Source organism: Triticum aestivum, chromosome 5A (assembly GCF_018294505.1).
Source record: "Triticum aestivum cultivar Chinese Spring chromosome 5A, IWGSC CS RefSeq v2.1, whole genome shotgun sequence".
In the NCBI taxonomy this organism is placed as follows: Eukaryota; Viridiplantae; Streptophyta; class Magnoliopsida; order Poales; family Poaceae; genus Triticum; species Triticum aestivum.
The window spans coordinates 17,039,123-17,051,327 of NC_057806.1; the positions used below are offsets into that span (position 1 = coordinate 17,039,123).

Here is a 12,205-nt window from a genome sequence, read left to right on the forward strand (position 1 = left end):
CAACAAGGATGGAGGTGGTGGTGGGGCTCAGCCTTGGTCGTCAGGCAATGACTAAGTATACGTATGTCTCCTCTATATATTTCTAGGAATCCTATATTCTCCTGTAATCGTTTACAAATTTTTGAGAACAAGTCATGGGAGGTTAATTCTAAAGTATATAGATTAACCTTCAATATATTACACTCGTCAAATCCTTCAAGTATATGTTATTCTCCTAACATCACTTGCTGGAATCCTTTCTCTTAGTTGTACGCCACCTCCTCCCAATCCTTTAATTATGCATGTGCTATACAAAACAAGAAAAAAAATAGGTGAAAGGGTTGCCTCCTACCTAGCAGCGCCTGACCTTCCTCTCAGGAGGCTAACCCAGGGGTGCGTCCCAACCACTATTATGGATTATGGTCCATAACACTAGCTATGTGGCATCTTCTCTCTCTATTTTCTCAATTTTATCACTTGGTTGTGATCAATTTGATGTAATCTTTGGTATGCTTTATTGTGTGATGATTTTGACTTTGTATTAACACTGGATACAAACTATTTTGATTATGTATGCATGATTTATTGATGTATATGTTCTTTCATCTAATCGAATATCATAAGAAGTCCAATGTTCTAGCTTATATTTGTTATAATCGATCTACAATTGTTTGCAAATTCACATATGTACCACTGTCAAACCGAAGGACCGAACATGTCGGTGAGCATAGGGGTGAGAGGGTCTAGTGGAAAGTCTTGATATATGTATATCATGTATTCCGAAAAAAGATTCCTTCAATCAAATATTTATTTTTATTTTTGAGAAGCCATCAGTCCACTCTTTAACCTACATCATGTGTGCACCACACTTTTTGCATTTATTTCCATCAAAAATTGCAACACTTCGATCTACGATCATCCATGGGAGGTGACCAGAGCCTGGCTATGAGATGTGTGTCATCATCTGTGGCAAGATAGAAGACGATTACACAAACAACAGACCACACTCATGCACGCAACCTGAAGAAAATGTCAGACATCATTTCAGTGAAAATTGAATTTCCACTTTTCCCCAAGTGCAACTAGGTGAAAAGGTGCAAGTTGCATTATTGGCTAAAATGAACTCGTTCTTTTCAAAATGAGTAGATTCCTTATACATCATAGACACTTTGTCCATCCCATGTGTCACTCAATTTTTTTGACTCCCTAACATATTACTGAATGTTTTCACCGGGTACTCATATGCCACTAACGTCTATTTATTGTCGAGTTGAAGTTCGAAGACATTTTTTCCCTTGGCACAGCAGAAAACAATCTATGTGGTTTTTATCTTTTCTATTGGATTTGTAATTTGACCGGAGAATGAACAACATCAGTTTTTTCTTTTTTGCAAAGCCTAAAAACAAATTAAGATTTGACACAGGGCCTTTAGTCCCGGTTGATACTTACATAAAAAAAATGATATTTTTGTACGAAAAGTTCAAAACTCTATTTCGCAACATTGTTTGTAATGTAAAGATTCACCTATATGCCCAAGTTCACCGAATTATCATAAACTATGGAATGAATATGGTCATCGTGTTGGTCATTTGAGACCAAATTTTAAATGGAAAAATTGTATAATATGGCATCAAATGTAAAAGTTGTCAACATAAAATTATCCATCTCGTCAAAATGAGCAACATTGATTTTGGAGGCATCTTCATCTAAGGTCGTGTGCAACCGCTACAGCCAAACAAATGCATTGTAGCTAAGACCCCCTTTTGCCGAGTGGGACACTTAGTAAAGACCCCCTTTTCCAAGTTTAGCACTCGGCAACGCCCTGTTTGCCGAGTTTTGTTGTTTTAGCGAGTGTTTCGTTGACGATACTCGGCAAGTACGTGTTTGCCAAGTTTTAATTTTTTCCGAGTACCTCTTTGGTAGGAACTCGGCAAACATACTATTGCCGACTGCCTAACATATTGCACTCAGCAATGACGAAAATTCCAGTAGTGAAGCTTTAAAGGAGCGATGCTTGTGTTTAGCCAGTTTCTTGAACCATTGGACTTGATCATGGAACAGCTGAGGAAGGAGTTCAACTGCATTAAATGCAATGAGCTCCTGTATATGAGTGGAAACGTCTCTCTTAAAACCCGCAAGGCCTTGATGGTGGACTTCAATGATATCAAGAGCGAGGCCAAGGTGATGCTTGCATCGACCAAGGTGTGTGGAGAAGGTACCACCCTCTTTGGAGCGTCGTGTGTGGTGCTCCTCGAGGTTGTGTGGAACCCTTCTGCACAAAGGAGGGCGATTGAATGTGCATATCGAATTGATCAGCAAAAGATTGTCCATACATACAATCTAATCGTAGAAGGAACACAAGAGAAGGGCAAATATGATATATAAGCTAAGAAAGACCAAATGTCCAAATTGTTGTTTTCAATTGAGGAACAGCCTGCGGAGCGCAACACGTCATCAGAATCTATTTCCAATGACAGGATTTTGGAACAAATGACAGAAGATGAAAATTTGAAAGAGAATTTGGTGAATATTCTCCCATCATAGTGACAATAGAACTTATAGATCTCTGTTAAGTGGGAGCTTCTAAGATCAGAATGTTGTAATTTCCATATTTGTTTGCGGTACTTATCCGATTATATCATTAGAGGAAAAGCAGGCGTTCCATCCAATTCTGAATTTATGGATTCTTCATCAAAAGATGTAAATTATTTGCAAGGTATTGAAAATAGAAATTATAAATTGAGATCGTATATGTGGTACGCCTCCCTGCTGGAGCGAGCGTCATAATCCGCCGTGCCATCCGATTCCGGCTTCCTGGCCGTGCTACCGCACCATGACTACCCGTTCGTATCCCCTTTGGCTTGCCACTGACTCTCTCTATCAGGCCAAGAAAGAGGGCAGCGGAGATGGCATCCTTGCAGCAGTGAGATTGCACGAAGAATTCGGAGTGGGAGGAGATGAAGTGGTGATGAGGTTCGGGGGCTCATCTGTGTCATTGGCAACAAGGATGGAGGTGGTGGTGGGGCTCAGCCTTGGTCGTCAGGCAATGACTAAGTATACGTATGTCTCCTCTATATATTTCTAGGAATCCTATATTCTCCTGTAATCGTTTACAAATTTTTGAGAACAAGTCATGGGAGGTTAATTCTAAAGTATATATATTAACCTTCAATATATTACACTCGTCAAATCCTTCAAGTATATGTTATTCTCCTAACATCACTTGCTGAAATCCTTTCTCTTAGTTGTACGCCACCTCCTCCCAATCCTTTAATTATGCATGTGCTATACAAAACAAGAAAAAAAATAGGTGAAAGGGTTGCCTCCTACCTAGCAGCGCCTGACCTTCCTCTCAGGAGGCTAACCCAGGGGTGCGTCCCAACCACTATTATGGATTATGGTCCATAACACTAGCTATGTGGCATCTTCTCTCTCTATTTTCTCAATTTTATCACTTGGTTGTGATCAATTTGATGTAATCTTTGGTATGCTTTATTGTGTGATGATTTTGACTTTGTATTAACACTGGATACAAACTATTTTGATTATGTATGCATGATTTATTGATGTATATGTTCTTTCATCTAATCGAATATCATAAGAAGTCCAATGTTCTAGCTTATATTTGTTATAATCGATCTACAATTGTTTGCAAATTCACATATGTACCACTGTCAAACCTAAGGACCGAACATGTCGGTGAGCATAGGGGTGAGAGGGTCTAGTGGAAAGTCTTGATATATGTATATCATGTATTCCGAAAAAAGATTCCTTCAATCAAATATTTATTTTTATTTTTGAGAAGCCATCAGTCCACTCTTTAACCTACATCATGTGTGCACCACACTTTTTGCATTTATTTCCATCAAAAATTGCAACACTTCGATCTACGATGATCCATGGGAGGTGACCAGAGCCTGGCTATGAGATGTGTGTCATCATCTGCGGCAAGACAGAAGACGATTACACAAACAACAGACCACACTCATGCACGCAACCTGAAGAAAATGTCGGACATCATTTCAATGAAAATTAAATTTCCACTTTTCCCCAAGTGCAACTAGGTGAAAAGGTGCAAGTTGCATTATTCGCTAAAATGAACTCGTTCTTTTCAAAATGAGTAGATTCCTTATACATCATAGACACTTTGTCCATCCCATGTGTCACTCAATTTTTTTGACTCCCTAACATATTACTGAATGTTTTCACCGGGTACTTATATGCCACTAACGTCTATTTATTGTCAAGTTGAAGCTCGAAGATATTTTTTGCCTTGGCACAGCAGAAAACAATCTATGTGGTTTTTATCTTTTCTATTGGATTTGTCATTTGACCGGAGAATGAACAACATCAGTTTTTTCTTTTTTGCAAAGCCTAAAAACAAATTAAGATTTGACACAGGGCCTTTAGTCCCGGTTGATACTTACATAAAAGAAAAATGATATTTTTGTATGAAAAGTTCAAAACTCTATTTCACAACATTGTTTGTAATGTAAAGATTCACCTCTATGCCCAAGTTCACCAAATTATCATAAACTATGGAATGAATATGGTCATCGTGTTGGTCATTTGAGACCAAATTTTAAATGGAAAAATTGTATAATATGGCATCAAATGTAAAAGTTGTCAACATAAAATTATCCATCTCGTCAAAATTAGCAACATTGATTTTGGAGGCATCTTCATCTAAGGTCGTTTGCAAACGCTACAGCCAAACAAATGCATTGTAGCTAAGACCCCCTTTTGCCGAGTGGGACACTCAGTAAAGACCCCCTTTTCCAAGTTTAGCACTCGGCAACGCCCTGTTTGCCGAGTTTTATTGTTTTAGCGAGTGTTTCGTTGACGATACTCGGCAAGTACGTGTTTGCCAAGTTTTAATTTTTTCCGAGTACCTCTTTGGTAGGAACTCGGCAAACATACTATTGCCGACTGCCTAAGATATTGCACTCAGCAATGACGAAAATTCCAGTAGTGAAGCTTTAAAGGAGCGATGCTTGTGTTTAGCCACTTTCTTGAACCATTGGACTTGATCATGGAACAGCTGAGGAAGGAGTTCAACTGCATTAAATGCAATGAGCTCCTATATATGAGTGGAAACGTCTCTCTTAAAACCCGCAAGGCCTTGATGGTGGACTTCAATGATATCGAGAGCGAGGCCAAGGTGATGCTTGCATCGACCAAGGTGTGTGGAGAAGGTACCACCCTCATTGGAGAGTCGTGTGTGGTGCTCCTCGAGGTTGTGTGGAACCCTTCTGCACAAAGGAGGGCGATTGAATGTGCATATCGAATTGATCAGCAAAAGATTGTCCATACATACAATCTAATTGTAGAAGGAACACAAGAGAAGGGCAAATATGATATATAAGCTAAGAAAGACCAAATGTCCAAATTGTTGTTTTCAATTGAGGAACAGCCTGTGGAGCGCAACACGTCATCAGAATCTATTTCCAATGACAGGATTTTGGAACAAATGACAGAAGATGAAAATTTGAAAGAGAATTTTGTGAATATTCTCCCATCATAGTGACAATAGAACTTATAGATCTCTGTTAAGTGGGAGCTTCTAAGATCAGAATGTTGTAATTTCCATATTTGTTTGCGGTACTTATCCGATTATATAATTAGTGGAAAAGCAGGCGTTCCATCCAATTCTGAATTTATGGATTCTTCAACAAAAGATGTAAATTATTTGCAAGGTATTGAAAATAGAAATTCTAAATTGAGATCGTATATGTGGTACGCCTCCCTGCTGGATCCCGCGTCATAATCCCCATGCCATCCGATTCCGGCTTCCTGGCCATGCTACCGCACCATGACTACTCGTTCGTATCCCCTTTGGCTTGCCACCGACTCTCTCTATCAGGCCAAGAAAGAGGGCAGCGGAGATGGCATCCTTGCAGCAGTGAGATTCCACCAAGAATTTGGAGTGGGAGGAGATGACGTGGTGATGAGGTTCGGGGGCTCATCTTTGTCGTTGGCAACAAGGATGGAGGTGGTGGTGGGGCTCAGCCTTGGTCGCCAGGCAATGACTCAGTATACGTATGTCTCCTCTATCTATTTCTAGGAATCCTATATTCTCCAGTAATCATTTATAAATTTTTGAGAACAAGTCATGGGAGGTTAATTCTAAAGTATATAGATTAAGCTTCAATATATTACACTCATCAAATCCTTCAAGGATATGTTATTCTCCTAACATGACTTGCTGAATTCCTTTTTCTTAGTTTTACGCCACCTCCTCCTAATCCTTTAATTATGCATGTGCTATACAGAACAAGAAAAAAATTAGGTGAAAGGTTTGCCTCCTACCTAGCAGCGCTTGACCTTCCTCTCAGGACGCTAACCCAGGGTTGCGTCCCAACCACTAGTATGGATTATGGTCGATAACACTAGCTATGTGGCATCTTCTTTCTCTATTTTCTCAATTTTATCACTTGGTTGTGATCAATTTGATGTAATCTTTGGTATGGCTTATTATGTGATGATTATGACTTTCTATTAACACTGGATACAAACTATTTTGATTATGTATGCATGATTTATTGATGTATATGTTCTTTGATCTAATCGAATATCATAAGAAGTCCAATGTTCTAGCTTATATTTGTTATAATCGGTCTACAATTATTTCCAAATTCGCATATGTACCACTGTCCAACCTAAGGACCGAACATGTCGGTTAGCATAGGGGTGAGAGGTTCTAGTGAAAGTCTTGATATATGTATATCATGTATTCTGAAAAAAGATTCCTTCAATCCAATATTTATTTTTATTTTTGAGAATCCATCAGTCCACTCTTTAACCTACACCATGTGCGCACCACACTTTTTGCATTCATTTCCATCAAAAATTGCAACACTTCAATATACGATGATCCATGGGAGGTGACCAGAGCCTGGCTATGAGATGTGTGTCAGCATCTGCGACAAGACAGAAGACGATTACACAAACAACAGACCACACTCATGCACGCAACTTGAAGAAAATGTCGGACATCATTTCAATGAAAATGTAATTTCCACTTTTCCCCAAGTGCAACAAGGTGAAAAGGTGCAAGTTGCATTATTCGCTAAAATGAACTCGTGCTTTTCAAAATGAGTAGATTCCTTATACATCATAGACACTTTGTCCATCCCATGTGTCACTCAATTTTTTTGACTCCCTAACATATTACTGATTTTTTTCACCGGGTACTCATATGCCACTAACGTCTATTTATCGTAAGTTTATCGTCAAGTGGAAGTTGGAAGACATTTTTTCCCTTGGCACAGGAGAAAACAATATATTCAGTTTTTATCTTTTCTATCGAATTTGTCATTTGACCGAAGAATGAACAACATCAGTTTTTTCTTTTTTGCAAAATCTAAAAACAAATTAAGATTAGACAAAGGGCCTTTAGTCCCGGTTGATACTTAGAAAATAGAAAATTATACTTTTCTACAAAAAGTTCAAAACTCTATTTGGCAACATTGTTTGTAATGGAAATATTCACCTATATGCCAAAGTTCACCACATTATAACAAACTATGGAATGAATATGGTCATTGCATTGGTCATTTGAGACTAAAATTTTCATGGGAAAAAGTGTAAATAATATGGCATCAAATGTAAAGTTGTCAACATAAAGTTATCCATCTCATCAAAATGAACAACTTTGATTTTTGAGGCATCTTCATCTGAGGTCGTATGCAACCACTACAGCCAAAACCATGCATTGTAGCTAAGACACCCTTTTGCCGAGTGGGACACTCAGTAAAGACCCCCTTTTCCGAGTTTAGCACTCGACAATGCCCTGTTTGCCGAGTTTTGTTGTTTTAGCGAGTGTTTCGTTGACGATACTCGGCAAGTACGTTTTTGCCGAGTTTTAATTTTTGTCGAGTACCTGTTTGGTAGGAACTCGGCAAAGATACTATTGCCGACTTCCTAGCATATTGCACTCAGCAATGACAAAAATTCTAGTAGTGAAGCTTTAAAGGAGCGATGCTTGTGTTTAGCCAGTTTCTTGAACCATTGGACTTGATCATGGAACAACAGAGGAAAGAGTTCAACTGGACTAAACGCAATGAGCTCATGTATATGAGTGGAAATGTCTCTCTTAAAACCCGCCAGGCCTTGATGGTGGACTTCAATGATATCGAGAGCGAGGCCAAGGTGATGCTTGCATCGACCAAGGTGTGTGGAGACGATACCACCCTCTTTGGAGCGTCGCGTGTGGTGCTCCTCGAGGTTGTGTGGAACCCTTCTGACCAAAGGAGGACGATTGGACGTGCATATCGAATTGGTCAGCAAAACATTGTCCATATATACAATCTAATCGTAGAAGGAATAAATGACGGAAGATGAAAATCTGAAAGAGATTTTTGTGAATATTCTCCCATCATAGTGACAATAGAACTTATAGATCTCTGCTAAGTGGGAGCTTCTAAGATCAGAATGTTGTAATTTCCATATTTGTTTGTGGTACTTATCCGATTATATCATTAGGGGACAAGCAGGCGTTCCATCAAATTCTGAATTTATGGATTCTTCAACAAAAGAAGTAAATTATTTGCAAGGTATTGAAAATAGAAATTATAAATTGAGATCGTATATGTGGTACGCCTCCCTGCTGGAGCTGGCGTCATAATCCGCCTTGCCATCCGATTCCGGCTTCCTGGCCGTGCTACCGCACCATGACTACCCGTTCGTATCTCCTTTGGCTTGCCACTGACTCTCTCTATCAGGCTAAGAAAGAGGACAGCGGAGATGGCATCCTTGCAGCAGTGAGATTGCACGAAGAATTCGGAGTGGGAGGAGATGACGTGGTGATGAGGTTCGGGGGCTCATCTGCGTCGTTGGCAACAAGGATGGAGGTGGTGGTGGGGCTCAGCCTTGGTCGTCAGGCAATGACTCAGTATACGTATGTCTCCTCTATATATTTCTAGGAATCCTATATTCTCCTGTAATCGTTTACAAATTTTTGAGAACAAGTCATGGGAGGTTAATTCTAAAGTATATAGATTAACCTTCAATATATTACACTCATCAAATCCTTCAAGTATATGTTATTCTCCTAACATCACTTGCTGAAATCCTTTCTCTTAGTTGTATGCCACGTCCTCACAATCCTTTAATTATGCATGTGCTATACAAAACAAGAAAAAAATAGGTGAAAGGGTTGCCTCCTACCTAGCAGCGACTGACCTTCCTCTCAGGAGGTTAGCCCAGGGGTGCGTCCCAACCACTATTATGGATTATGGTCCATAACACTAGCTATGTGGCATCTTCTCTCTCTATTTTCTCAATTTTATCACTTGGTTGTGATCAATTTGATGTAATCTTTGGTATGCTTTATTGTGTGATGATTTTGACTTTGTATTAACACTAGATACAAACTATTTTGATTATGTATGCATGATTTATTGATGTATATATTCTTTCATCTAATCGAATATCATAAGAAGTCCAATGTTCTAGCTTATATTCGTTATAATCGATATACAATTTTTTGCAAATTCACATATGTACCACTGTCAAACCGTAGGACCGAACATGTCGGTTAGCATAGGGGTGAGAGGGTCTAGTGGAATGTCTTGATACATGTATATCATGTATTATGAAAAAAGATTCCTTCAAGCAAATATTTATTTTTATTTTTGAGATGCCATCAGTCCACTCTTTAACCTACATCATGTGTGCACCACACTTTTTGCATTAATTTCCATCAAAAATTGCAACACTTCAATCTACGATGATCCATGGGAGGTGACCAGAGCCTGGCTATGAGATGTGTGTCATCATCTGCGATAAGACAGAAGACGATTACCCAAACAACAGACCACACTCATGCACGCAACCTGAAGAAAATGTCGGACATCATTTCAATGAAAATGTAATTTCCACTTTTCCCCAAGTGCAACTGGGTGAAAAGGTGCAAGTTGCATTATTCGCTAAAATGAACTGGTGCTTTTCAAAATGAGTAGATTCCTTATACATCATAGCACTTTGTCCATCCCATTTGTCATTCAATTTTTTTGACTCCCTAACATATTACTGAATGTTTTCACTGGGTACTCATATGCCACTAACGTCTATTTATCGTCAAGTGGAAGTTGGAAGACATTGATTCCCTTACCACAACAAAAAACAATCTGTGTGGTTTTTATCTTTTCTATTGGATTTGTCATTTGACCGGAGAGTGAACAACATCAGTTTTTTTTTTCATTTTTTGCAAAGCCTAAAAACAAATTAAGATTGGACACAGGGCCTTTAGTCCCGGTTGGTACTTACAAAATAGAAAATAATATTTTTGTACGAAAAGTTCAAAACTCTATTTGGCATGAGTATGGTCATCGTGTTGGTCATTTGAGACCAAATTTTAAATGGAAAAATTGTAAATAATATGGCATCAAATGTAAAAGTTGTCAACATAAAATTATCCATCTCATCAAAATGAACAACTTTAATTTTGGAGGCATCTTCATCCGAGGTCGTATGTAACCGCTACAGCTAAAACAATGCATTGTAGCTAAGACCCCCTTTTGCCGAGTGGCACACTTAGTAAAGACCCCCTTTTCCAAGTTTAGCACTCGGCAATGCCCTGTTTGCCGAGTTTTGTTGTTTTAGCGAGTGTTTCGTTGACGATACTCGGCAAGTACGTTTTTGCCGAGTTTTAATTTTTGTCGAGTACCTGTTTGGTAGGAACTCGGCAAAGATACTATTGCCGACTTCCTAGCATATTGCACTCAGCAATGACAAAAATTCTAGTAGTGAAGCTTTAAAGGAGCGATGCTTGTGTTTAGCCAGTTTCTTGAACCATTGGACTTGATCATGGAACAGCTGAGGAAAGAGTTCAACTGGACTAAATGCAACGAACTCCTGTATATGAGTGGAAACGTCTCTCTTAAAACCCGCAAGGCCTTGATGGTGGACTTCAATGATATCGAGAGCGAGGCCAAGGTGATGCTTGCATCGACCAAGGTGTGTGGAGAAGGTACCACCCTCTTTGGAGCGTCGCGTGTGGTGCTCCTCAAGGTTGTGTGGAACCATTCTGCCCAAAGGAGGGCGATTGGATGTGCATATCGAATTGGTCATCAAAAGATTGTCCATATATACAATCTAATCGTAGAAGGAACCACTAGTAGAAAAAGGGCCTTTAGTTCCGGTTCTTGAACCGGGACTAAAGGCCCTCCACGTGGCCGGTCCACCTTTAGTCCCGGTTGGTAACACCAACCGGTACTAAAGGAAATTTTCTGATTTTTTTTAAATTATTTTTGATTTTTTTTTCAAATTTCTGAATTATTTTAACCTTTAATCTCTAATCACCCCTCATCACTACTCAATTTAATCTCTAATCACGCCTCATCATTCTAAATCATCTAACTTCCCGGACGGTCACCCATCCTCCCACTCCCCCAGCCTGAGCACGCTTAACTTCCGGGTTCTATTCTCCCTCGTATCCAAGTCTGCACTCGTTGTTTTCCTGACAATAGTAAGATGTCAATCCTATTAACCCTCAGGAGTTTAGCTTGAGCATGAAGTCACACATTTCACTGTTTGAGTTTGAAACTATTGTTCTAAAAAACAATAATTTTTTAGTAACACTAATATTTCTTGAATAAGTAGTTTGACAATTGTTTGACCACAGTTTGACCATAGTTTGACCAGATTTGACCAAAATTCAAAAAAACTGAAATAATTATTTAATAACACTAATATTCTTGAATAATTATTTAGTAACACTAATACTTCTTGAATAAGTAGTTTGACCATAGTTTGACCAGATTTAATGAAAATTTAAAAAAAACTGAAATTTGAGCATAACTTTTTTTCCTTTTGGAATTTGAGGATTCTACAAATTTGCAAACAGGCCGTAGGCGGTATCCATCGGATGTAACTTTTCGAGTAGACGATTTTTCATATAAAAACTTTTTAATCCGAGTTCCTATGCAAAAGTTATGCCCATTTTACAAATTCCAGAGAGATTTTGTAAATAAAGTCAAAACTCATATTTGTAAATTTTCCCAACAACTAGACCACATATCACATGGGAAACTTATTTTATTTTATTTTTTTGACATTTTCATCATTTTCTTTTGTTTTTTCTAAAACTGAAAAGGCGGTCCAGAGGGGGGAGAGAGAGAGTTTGAAAATGGGACCTTTAGTACCGGTTCGTGCCATGAACCGGTAGTAATGCCTCAAAGCCCATTAGTCCCGGTTGGTGGCACCAACCGGGACTAAAGCTCTA

At 38.9% G+C, this 12,205-nt stretch overlaps 3 pseudogenes; all 3 read left to right on the plus strand.

The window, feature by feature from the left end:
* Positions 1 to 2,031: 2,031 nt before the first annotated feature.
* On the plus strand, positions 2,032 to 2,523 carry LOC123106371 (SNF2 domain-containing protein CLASSY 3-like; annotated as a pseudogene).
* Positions 2,524 to 5,011: 2,488 nt separating this feature from the next.
* Positions 5,012 to 5,503, plus strand: LOC123106372 (SNF2 domain-containing protein CLASSY 3-like; annotated as a pseudogene).
* Positions 5,504 to 10,788: 5,285 nt separating this feature from the next.
* The window catches only part of LOC123101139 (SNF2 domain-containing protein CLASSY 4-like), a 2,217-nt pseudogene continuing 800 nt past the window's right edge, over positions 10,789 to 12,205 (plus strand).